Source organism: Musca domestica, unplaced genomic scaffold (genome assembly GCF_030504385.1).
Source record: "Musca domestica strain aabys unplaced genomic scaffold, Musca_domestica.polishedcontigs.V.1.1 10, whole genome shotgun sequence".
In the NCBI taxonomy this organism is placed as follows: domain Eukaryota; kingdom Metazoa; phylum Arthropoda; class Insecta; order Diptera; family Muscidae; genus Musca; species Musca domestica.
Genome location: NW_026712115.1, coordinates 1,891,747 through 1,904,165, shown reverse-complemented (window position 1 = coordinate 1,904,165; position 12,419 = coordinate 1,891,747). Strand labels below are relative to the sequence as shown.

The 12,419-nt window shown below is 36.9% G+C and overlaps 1 protein-coding gene across 2 annotated transcripts in view; it reads left to right on the top strand.

Moving 5' to 3' along the window:
• Nucleotides 1-1,472: 1,472 nt before the first annotated feature.
• LOC101893740 (spermine oxidase) overlaps nt 1,473-12,419 on the top strand; it is a 32,368-nt gene continuing 21,421 nt past the window's right edge. Inside the window, exon 1 of one of the 2 annotated variants that reach the window (XM_020035022.2) lies at nt 1,473-1,623. The gene's annotated coding sequence lies outside the window, so the exon portion shown is untranslated. Of the gene's footprint in view, nt 1,755-12,419 lie in introns of both variants that reach the window. The other variant, XM_011292148.3, reaches the window with a different exon arrangement.

Genomic DNA, 12,419 nt, shown 5'->3' with positions numbered 1-12,419 from the left:
GGATTGTAATAATGTACGATTTTTTTTTTAATTTCTAACTTGTGAAAAAATGCATTGATGATGAGATAATTAGACTAAGTAGAGTTTTTTTTTGGAGCGTCGCAGAAGTGGCGTCTTAGGGAGAGAGCGAGAAACACACTGACTAATGCTTGTAGGGATTTGTCGTACATATCTAAGACGTAACTGTTGTGAACATTAAAGTTTGTCGACGCCGAGTCTGAACCTTCGGTTTTGTAGAAGAGTTTGGAACTCGAGTGACTTTCGCTCTCTACTCGAATTCGAGCGTCGTTACGCCTGCGTGTGAATACAAGCGTAATTTATTTTTCCATCTCTCTGTTCGTTTCCAATTGGAATTCGAATACGCTTGAAATCGAGCAGATTCTTCTTCTGCCGAGTACTCTTTTGGTTTTTATCATTTCGTTGTTGTATTTATGTGTGTATTTCCTGAATCCAAACCAAACACGTTGCAGAGTATTGTCGAATATATATTTAATATGTGATAGGCTTGTTTATTTTGTACACAAAATCCACCGGCCCTTTGCTTCTGCTGTTTTCATATTAATAGCTTTTTTACACAATCCTCCCACAGCAACATCGAAACCTGTTTGATGCTAAACAAAGACTGTTTTCGGCCACAGGATTTGTTATCTATTACGAGTCTCAAAAAACAATTGAAACATTTCCATGAAAAATGTGGGGAAAATCACAAAAACACTGAATATTGGTTGGTACCGTGGGAACTATAGAAAGGCAATCGTATTATTGGTGTACTTCTGGAATAGACTAAAGAGTGTATAGACAATGGGAAATTACTATAGCTTTTTATGCCGGTGGCTCTCAGCACGCATTTGCATAGTCAACATGCTGATTGGCGCAATCGACCTACTCGACTTCAAAAACACATTTATTGATTTTTCAAGAATTGGACGTGATTGTTTACGTACTTTCCGATGTCATCATCTACCTTTCACTTATTTTCTAATATCCTACATTTCATAATGTTTTTAACATTTTAGAGTTGATTGACTTCAAAATTTTCACCCATACAGTTAAAAAAATTTAAAATTCTGTGTCTTCCCGTGAGCGGTACGTTAATCGATTTGTTTGTTTTCGCACGCTGGCCATGGCCATAACATACCCAAAACGCCAGCGTCATACATTGTGTTCAATGTTGTCTGACGCTGTTGTACATTTTGTAGACTTTCCCCAACTGTCTAATTTAAAAACGTGCTTTCATTTACTCTCTCTACATATGTTTATCCATTGAGTACATGTTGAGAGAACAAGGATGGGGATAAGCAAACAGACACACTCACCAAGCACAGAAAGGTAAAGAATTCATTGAACTGCTGGTGAGTTGTTGCTGCCCTCTGCTACAGTTACCATTTCTTCTCTACAAATATTCAAGTGAGATAGGCCCACCACATAGGAAATTTGATTAAAGCTAAGAAATCAGTTTGTTAAGAGAAGTATTACAGAGCGCTCTGTACAAGAAATATTTGAAAGAACGCGCGTGCTGCGTGCTGACTTGACCGACGTTCGCCTTGTCAAATAGAAAAACAGAATAGTTTTTTGTATTATCATTTTTTTTATTTTGTTGTTGGAGTCCAAAGCGAAAGCAAAGTAAGCCCACATTCTATACTAAATTTATTGCTTTAGTCTTGTGGGCTAAGTGAAGAAAATGGAGTGTAATTGAATATGTATAAGCTTGAAATTTAAGTGAAATAAAAGCAAGCAAATATAGCTAAAATCAAGTGAGTGAGTGTGAGAATAATTGAAAAACACACAAAAGATATAAGAAAATTAAATTGAATTGATGCCTAAACGAAAAAGAATTTGAAAAAATGGTTTTGTAACATAATTTTGTCATGCGGCGGGATGAGTACAAGGGTCTTTCATTCTCTTCTAAACGTAGATTCCGACTGGCTGGCTGTCTGGAGTTCACACAATTAATAATCACATAAAACTGCGACAGTAAACACACGCACCATTCAGTCGTTGAATGGTAGTGCGTACTGTCAGGCATCTTCAAACAAAAAATCTATTTTAAAATCTATCGCAAGGATGTTTTATTGGTATGACTTGATTATCATCTTACCGCCTATATTTGTAGACTTGAACTACAAAGAAAAAATATTCAAGTACTCAACCACAACATGCCCAGCAACAAACCCCAAATTGAATCATGCAACAAAAACAACAACAAATGCCAGGTATTTTCGAATGCTGCAAGCAGGAAATAAAAACAGCAACAATTTTTTTTCCAAACTCTCCTGCAAATGTTGCCAGATTGTTCCGTGGTATCTAAAAAAAGGATACTTTTGGAAGTTTGAATGGGTGAAACAGAAACACATTGCTTCCTTCGTTGGACAAATTTATAAATCGCAACAGAGTCAGAATTCTAGAGCGGCTCTGATATTCTTATACAATTTGATATTTACAAGCAAGAAAATGAAGCGAAACGTTAACTATGTTTTGACCTTTAAAGCGCTTAGTTAGCTGAGGTAAAGAAATCCTTTAAAAATATAGGTTTCAGTATTGCATACAATAAAGAAATCCCTTAATAAATATGGCCATTGTCACCAAAACACCAAATATCGTGATAAAGCTCTTCTTAAAACCAATAGTTCTATCGGGCCATTCATCATTAAACACCTATATATAGGTTTCAGGATTCCGTACAATAAACAATTTCCTTGAGAAAGTGTAGAAAAAATCTCCGCATATTTGCTGAAAAAAATTGTCCTTACCATCGAGGAAATTCTGTAAGCTAGGCTGAAAATTGTCTTCAAGAGTGGAAAATTACTGGCTTAAAACTATAGCTTAAATTGTTCCCATATAGAGGCCATTTATCCGCCATGATGCTGAGTCAGATATAGAGACTTCAGCAGAAAACTGGTTGCGGTGTACACACTTGCCGAGGGGGTTTTATATCTGAGATCTTCAGACAGAAGGGGAGACGAATTGGTTGCCACAGACGAAGTTAGAGGAAGAATTTAAGCTTGTTCCGGAGTCGTGCAATGAAGTTGTTGAGCATAATATGACAGATACAGACTTAAGCTTGAAGGAAGATCCATGCTAAAAACTTGAGATTGTGCCAAATACCCAATTTAAGATATCATACGCTACTGCACGTGAATGAAGTTTTAGTGAGGGAGACTGGCGATTCTTTGAGTCATGATCAGATGACCGTTAAAGATGGAAATAACAAATTTGACCTGCTATTAGAGGAAGCAAAGCGGGAAGTGACGGAACTACGAGCAACGAACATAAAGCTTGAATGTAGCCTGAAGTTTGCTGTAGATGCGAATTGTTAGTCTCAGAGAAAGGATGTAGATCCCGGTTTAACACCCCGATTCGTTGCTTTTGCTTTCTATCTGAAAAGTAGTTATAATGCACTGGTAAAGTGACAAAGAGAAGGTTTTAAGATGTTGGCAATCTCAAGGTCTGTTGACTGCGAACACAGTCGTGTCATTTACTCAGCTTTTTAATTTTCTTTTATAGTAAAATAACCAACAAAGCCGGAGAGTTGCGTGCAGATTTTAGACACCCAAGGACTGCATAGAAATCGATTGTAAGTGCCGCTTGGCTATCCACAAAAGGTGTGTAGTTTTTATTCTCCAATATAACTGATCACTTCATGAAGAGTTGTTTCAACGAGTTGCTCGCCTGTTTTTATATCCATATCTGTCAGTCGTTCCAGGGCCATTAGAAGAAATGATGATAGCTGATTGGTCTAGTCTGACTTTCGGTGTAGTGTCACTGTAACCTCTCCATAGACGAGGCAAATATAAGTGATACAGACAAACTTTTTAGATGGCTTCCAGGGTGGTGTATACAAGTGATGATTTATTTTGTATAATCGATGGCATAACGCCATCCGATCATAAGGCTTCTCTTTGCCAGTAAGTCCTTCTTGGATTTCTATAGGTTTTATGAATTCATTCATCTGATACTTCCCAGTTCCTGATTGAATCGTCCAGGATTGTTAGAGTGGCCTTAAACGTCTTAGTTGAACCCTGGTTACATATTCGGAGGTTATATTTAAGTATAAAATTAAACAGCGGATCAGATAGCACACACCATGGTAGAATCAAGAAGGTAAATTCATGCAAACATACATATGTCTACAATTTTTTCAAAATAATTCGTTTGACAACATCTCATTGTCAAAATATATATTTATAAATCCATTATGAATACACAAATCGGAGATGGAAACCTAATTTTTATGCAGTGAAATTTGACAAGGTAAATTACAGAGAATGCAGAGATGGGTATGCTTTTTTGAAATGACATTATCTTCTAGCATGGCACACACATTTACTTGGCGGATTAGAGTCCTCATATGACCGAGGGTGAGATTATTTATTAGGCCGACGAGGAGGTCAGTTAGGCTGGAACCACTCGGTAGCATCTCATTTATGAGGTCGAGGATTTCCTCACTGTGTACGGCTAGTTCATTTTTGGGTGTCACTGGCTTACGGCAACTCCATCAGACTGGGTGGAGTTTAGGGGCGCCAATCATTCGCCTCGTAAGTTAGGACAGCAGTCCCAGACTGCTTATTTGATTCACAACTACCCAAAAATCTATTGGACATTCCACTATCCTGTCCCTGAAGGCGGAGAAAACTTTCATGCCAAATTTTAATGCCCCTATTGAAATAATTTAGACTGCATATTGATTTCAACTGACAGAATGAAGGCAGATCATTACATCGACTTACAATGTTATGATGATCATATATATTTTATTGATAAATTTGGTGGAGGGCAAAAATACGGAACTGGATATTATTTGAATTAATTTACCTTTAATCATTTGTACTATGGGTTGTGTTTAAATAATATTACAAACAGCAATGTCAGTCATTCTTAAAGTTTCTCCTTGATTCCCTTGACAACATCTTACCTGTGGAACTTTCCCATATTGATTCCTAACTCTGGCAACTCTTCGCTCTCAACCACCAATACATTTTTTTGTTTGGTTGCTTAACATGCTCTAGGCCAGATAGCTATTCGTGTCTGACTCAATAATCAAATGTGTGGTACGCCCATGTTGGCTATGATGTTATTTAGTCCTAATAAACATCATTTATCCTGCCTGACCCTGATGTTAGAAATCTCGACTCGGTTTACACATTTCGACAAACATTTCTACAACAAGAACAGCAACTGTAACATGGCTAGTTTAGAAAAACAAAGTTAAAATTTTTTAAAATGCCGACAAAAGTGGACTACAACATTTAACTTTTAAATAAAACTTGCCTGGGTGAAAGTTTTTAGATTCTTGTTGTTGTTTTGAGATGGGGAATGTTGTTGTTGGCTCTTCTTTATTTTATTTTATTTTGTTTTTGCATATTCCTTGGACGGTAATGAAAATAAAAACAGCTGTTGGTTGTTTGTTTTTGTGTTTATCGCAAAATATTGCGATTTCAGATTTCAAATGTAAATTTCATGTTTGACCATTTTATGTGCCAAGGACAACTGTTCTCTTGGCTCGAGGGTAAATGTTGGACACAAAAAAGTTTGCTTTGCATCGCAAAAGTCAAAATGCAACTTGAGAAATGTTGAACATGAAATTAAAAAAGACGTGGGCACTCCAATTTCGAAAACTTGTTACAAAACAACCGAAGTTAAAATATAGATTTAAATTCCTCTATTGGGATGGTTTTAAACAAATGTGAAAAAGGAAAACATTTGGCGTAAGCTTAAATTAAGGCAGACGATAAGGGGAGGCCTAGGATGCATTAATTGTTGAACATTGTTAAATAAATAAGTAAAATAGATATGTACGCCATGCTAGCATTCCTTGTGTTCACATTTTCTACAAACCCAGAGGAGAAAATCTCAAGCCCCGGCCGAAGGCCGTCTATTTACAAATGTTTACAATTTAGAAAATGTTTGTAATTCCAACGACGGCTACGCGAATTAAACCTTTTTTTATTGAAAACATAATTTTAATGAACTGGTTAGGTCTGGACCCGAAAAAGAAATTGTAGCATTTTGGAAAGGTAAAAGTGTCAGATATAATTTTGCATCAATTTTGTTGACCCCCATAGCTATAGAATTAAAAGCGTCACTTGGAAAATATGTTTCTGCAGACACGACATGTACAGGGTGAGATAAAAAAACTGCAACAAAGTCAAACGCCACAATTTTACCTTTTTTTTAATTTTATTGAATGAAAGCAAAAAATGTCGGAAATAGCATAAAATTTTAGAACAAGTTTAGATTTGTTCGGATTGGTCACCTTTGGCACGAATTATGGCCTTCAAATGGCCAAGGAAACCGTCACACGCTGCCCGAATGTTGCTCTGTGGTATTTGGGCCCATTCCCGGCGAAGTGCTTGCTTGAGGTGATCGACACTTTGTCAACCTTGCTTTCCAAAATATTCCAGACACAATAGTCCAACGGATTGGTATCCGGAGATTTTGGTGGCCATTTTGAGCTGAAAATGAAGCGAGGAACCTCATTTTGTAACCATTCTTTGGTGGCGCGTCTGAGTGCGATGCTTCTGACTCTTGTTGGAGTGTTTGCGTGCCCAAGGTAGCCTCCAGAATATTTTCGCGATAATATTTGGCATTTATTCTGATGCCACTTTCGATTAATACGAGCGGAGAGCGACCATCGGCTGTTATGGCGGCCCACACTATCACCATGGCCGGCGCTTGAGTTCTGGTGGCCAACCCAAGGTGCACATTTTCAGCTGACCTCTTTGGCAAGTATATACGATCATTTTGTTTGTTTACAAACTGCGGGACAACGAATGTTTTCTCATCGGAGAAAACCAAATTCGGCAGTTCACTACTTTAGGCCAAACGAAGCAACTCTTCTTTTCGCTCTTTTGAGTCTATTTTCTATCTGTTGCGGTGTAAATTCTTGCACTTTTTGGAATTTAAATGGCTTTACTCCGAGCTCATTTTTCAATATTTTCCGAATGGGATATTGTGATATGTTCAGCTCACGAGCCATTTTTCGGCCACTGCTACGCGGGTTTCTTTACTTTTCGACCCATGTCTGCTGCTTTTGCTGTTTTCTTCCGTCCTTGACGTCGGTCTACGCTACCAGTATCACGGCTACGAGCGATGGTACAAGACACCAAAGATTTATTCACATTTAAATGCTGGAGCTCTCTAACGATAGCCACTTATGGTTTTCCAGCCAAATATAAAGAAATCACACTATCGCGCTTGAATGCCATCACGAATAACTTTTTTTCTGAAAAATTCGCACCAAAATGCTTTTGTACGCTTGTAAACAATATAATGACCTGTCACTGGAATATTTTTAACAGCTGTCGGACGAGTGAGAGGCTTAGAAATGACAGCAGTCTGAAATTGGTTGCAGTTTTTTCATCATACCCTGTAGATGCATAGAAGCCGCACCATTATCAAAAAAAAAAACATAGAAAATTTATTGCCAACCGAGTTAATAACAAAAGGAGAAAATCAGCTAAGTTCGGCCGGGGCGAACTTTTAATACCCTCAACCATTTGGAAGGAACTTGAAAAACACATTCCAAAAAATAATGATGACCTTTATACGAGGGCTATACGAAGACGCGGACCTGCATAAGTATTTTTTGCCATAGGCCGTAGCACCCATTAAGATCTTCAAATAAAAAATTTGAAAAAATCCCAGCGAATAATGTCCCTTAAATCATCAAAATACCGAATAAAGGAAGTGCCAAAGACGCGGACATGCATACGATTTTTTTTGCATAGGCTGTGGTACCCCTTACAAATTTGGAATACGACATTTGAAACAATTCGGGTGAATGATGTCGATAAAATCCTCAAAATACCGAATGTCGGGGAGGTAATGTTATATGGGTGCTATATGAAAACGTGGACCGACATGGCCCATTCACGAACTTAACCTACCTACTGGAAAAAAACATATGTGTGCATAAATTCCATATTCATCTCAGCTTTCTGGTTGAGAGAAATATTTTGATATAGCAAGTTGTAAAGAGTCACTGACTTGTTTCGCAAGTTATGACAGATAAAAGTATTGAAAATTGTGGCCCTTTGTGGGTGAGGTACCAGAAAGGGGTTGACAGATATATATCATATTTACAACAGATCTTGGGTTAGCAAGAATGTTAGATGCTTATTTCGCTTTCTTTGAGCGTTTTGTTTTTGAAAATCTTGAACCTTGTGGGGGAGGTACGAGAAGAAATGGTCCAATGTCTATAATCCTCACAGCAGGTCTTTTTTTTAGTAGAAATAATGGAATGTGTGAAAAATGAAGGGAAACGAATGCATATTTCCGATTTTTTTTATCGGTTTGGTTATTCCAAACTTTGAACCTCTTTGGAGGAGGTACCAGAAGAAATGGTCCGATCTCTATCATCTTGTGTTGATAGAAATATTGAGATGTGCTAAGTCCGAATGGACTCGGATGTTAATTTAACGTTTTATGAGTTTCATGGATATTCAAAATTTTGACCCTTTGTGAGAGAGTGCCAGAGGGAGTGGACTGATATATACAATGTTCACACCAGACTTTGGGTTAATGAAAAAATTGTGATGTGTGTAATTTGAAGACAATCGGACTCTTACATCACATTTTATAAGAGTTATAATTATTTAAAATTTTGGCCCTTTGTGGGGGAGGTACTTGTGGGAGTGGACCGATGTTGTCCATTTTCGCACCAGACCTAGCACTGAAGAAAATATTAAGATTTGTAAAGTTGGAGCAAAATCGGTTTATGTTTTCTCTTTCTGTGCAGTAAAATCTTTTTTTTTTTTTTTTTTTTTTTTTGAAAATGTTGACCTTTGGTGGGGGGGGGGGGGGTACCAGAAGGAGTGGATCGATATTTCCCATCTCCGAACTCGATCTAAGTTTGATAATAATATTACGGTGTACCAAGTTTTGACCAAATTGGATACTCCCTTCGAGAGTTATCGGGAGCATCAGCCAGATTGACAGACGGACGGAGGAACATCGCTAGATTGACTCCAAATGTCCTGAAACGGTATAAAACCATTATTTTGATAAGGCACGTTTTGACCGTATCGGATGATATATATCCTCTCTACTGACTGAGGGTATAAAAATAAATAAAAACAAGTAAGCAAAAGCAATAGTCGTGCGGGGCCGACCATGTGATACCCTACAATACAACAATATGTCAGAAGCCCCCTTATGTCCAAATCTATTTTGGAAGATTTCGCTTTTGAAATTATGTCATTTGCCCCATATGGTCCATTCTACCCGCTGTACTAAACTTTAACTGCTATAACTGCTTTCATGTCCTTTGGTTTCTATTTGTGACTTTTATAAAGGCAGCAAAATAAGAAACATTTTTAGTTGTTGATCCATTTCAACCTTGACCTAGCCCTTCTGAGCCTAGCTCTACCCTTGTGAAAATTTTCGCGAGGATCGGACGATAATTGCAATCTGTATATAATAACCCCAACTTTTGTTGTACGGTGAAAAATTATTACAAATTTTATACTTCAAGTCAAATTGAAAAAATCGCATGCGCTAAAAAATGTAAAAATTATAAAATATCACACAATACTACAAAATCTATATTAACATCATTATTGGCATCTTTTTATACGCTTTTTTTACATATTTTATAGTTTAATGACATTTGGAGTCAAGAATGCCCGAATTGACAAAATTTGTAAAAATCGGTCCAGCCATTCTTAAGATATAAGCATTCTAGCTAACATCCCCTTCCTTGGCATATACGCATTGCATATATTTCGCTATATATATCCGATTTATTTACTATTGGCATCTACGTAACGCTCAGAATTGACCTGTTCGTCTATTTGTGATTTCGCCGGAATTGAAAATATTCGCGGTTTAATGGTAAATTTGACTTTTTTTAAAGACAAATGTTATGGTCAATTTCACCCACTAAATATTACCCGATGACCATCAAAATTGAAAGGCTTCTACCCAGCCCTAAGTTCTAGCCCCATGATAACTTCCGCTTCGATTGGTCTATAATTGCTACCTATAGAGCAACTGCAAAATAAGAAAAATTTTCAGTTTTTGGTTCATTCCAACCTCTAAATATTATGCGATCATCTCTAACAGCAATATGCTTCAATTCTGACCTCCATTATAAATTTCGTAAAGATCGGGGAATAATTGTAGAGTGATTAAAAATTAACATGGACAGACGGACATACATAGCTCGACGAGATAGGAAGATCTATATATACTTTCCTATGTGGGAAACCAATATTTCGAGGTGTTACATAATTTTTGGCCCAATCAAACTTATAATACCCCCAACACATAGTGTTGTAGGGTATAAATATTACCTTTTTAAAGCAACTATTCACAACAACAAATTTCAAAACTATAAATGCATACACAAAATTGGCAAAATTCGGGCACACTTAGAAACACCTCTTTATTGTACCATTACAACATGTTCGGCTAGATTGAATAAAGTTGTTCGACTTAATATAATTTATTTAGTTAAAAAGTTAATATTTTTTTTTTTTGACAGCGCGTTGCTTGCCATGTTCAAAATTAATATTTAATAAGTGGGAAAAATGCAACTTTGTACTAGAGCCTTATTGTGTCAAATGGAATTTTAAAATATGCAACAAATGACTTTGTTTGGTTTAGAACTTAAATGATAGATATTTGGATTTGAGATCAATGCACAAAACATGAATAGAATGTTAGGGCTATTCAAAAAAAAAAAAAAAAAAAAAAAATAGTAGTAATAATAAATAAGTAAATAAGTCCGAGTTTTAATTTAAATTTATTCCCAATTAATGGCGAAACATGAAATTTGCTCACAACCGAATTTGAAATGACTTTTAATACAGTACACACACAAATACAAACTACATATGTTGTATGACAGAGAAGACGTCAAAAGACGTGCACGATTGATCAACCCGTATCCCTGTGGTTTTTGTTTTTTTATCAAAAATATTTGACGATAAGCTCATTCAGCTTAGCCCTAATAAAAACATCCTAATAGGTTTTCTTTTTTACTGGCTGGTCACCCCACGTAGCTACGTATCTGTAGCCAACACGTGCCATGTTGCTCTTAGCAAAAGGTTTTGTTATCCTCGCAAACATTCGCAATATGCTTTTGTTTTTTTTTTGGGGCTATTAAAAGAAAATATGCCGATGTTCATTGTTATCATTTGTTGTTGCTATTACACTTTCTTCAAACATACACATGGTAACGAATGGATGTATGTTTGTATGTACCATAGAATTTGTGTATAATGTTTGCGGTTGTTAGCCTTCCGTTATGCATGGCTGTTGTTTGTTGTTGGGCCATATTGACAATGTGTTGCCATGTTTATGCCCTACACCACCACCAACTTGTAAGACAGCGTATTCACTTTCGGGATTTGTTTGTGGCATGTACAAAAGAAGGATCTGGTGGCATTCTTTAAGAAGATCTCTGAGTTTTCCATAAGAATACTCACTGACCTTTCATAAGAGGATCTCATGGTATTCTATCTTCGGGTGTTGTATAAGATTACCGTCTTATAGAAGACCTCATAGTTTTCTATCAGAATACCTCAGAGTCTTCTATCAGAAAACCTAATGGACTTTTATCTGAAGACATCATAGTCTTCTACGATAAGACGTCATGGTCATTTATCAGAAGACCTTATGGGCTTCTATAAAAAGGACTTTCGGGTCTTCCATAAGAATACGTTCAGTGCTTCTATAAGAAGTCGTTCGGGTCTTCTAGAAGAAGATATTCCGGAGTTTTATAAAAAGACCTTCGGGTCTTCAGGAAGGAAACCTTCGGGTCTTCTATGAGAATACGTTCAGGGCTTCTATAAGCACTCGTTCGGGTCTTTTATAAGAAGACGTTCGGGTCTTCTATAAGAAAATCTTTTGGTCTTCTATTAAAAGACCTTCGGGTCTTCAATAAGGGTTTCGGGTTTTCTATAAGGAGGACTTCGGGGTTTCTATAAAAAGACGTTCAGGACTTATACAAGAAGTCATTGTCTCTAATAATAAAACTGTTTTCTCTTTTATAACAAGAGCGCCTTGTCTTTTGTAACTTCTATAAGAAGTCGTTCGGGTCTTCTATAAGAAGACTTTCGGGTCTTCTATATGAAGATCTTTTGGTCTTCTTTAAGGAGACCTTCGGGTCTTCAATAAGATGACTTTAGGATCTTCTAAAGGAAGATCTCCGGGTCTTCTATAAAAAGGCCGTCTTGTCTTCTATAAAAAGTGAGTCTTGTCTTCTATAACTAGACCTTCGGCTCTTCTATAAAACGATCTTTAGGTCTTCAATAAAAAGACCATCTGGTCTTCAATAAAGAGGTCCTCAATTAGAGGACGGACCTTCTTGTCTTAAATTAGAAGACCTTCTGGTCTTCAATGAGAAGACTTCCTGGTCTTCTATGAAAATATGTTTTGGTCTTTTCTAAGTTGTCCTCTTGGTCTCCCAAAAGAAG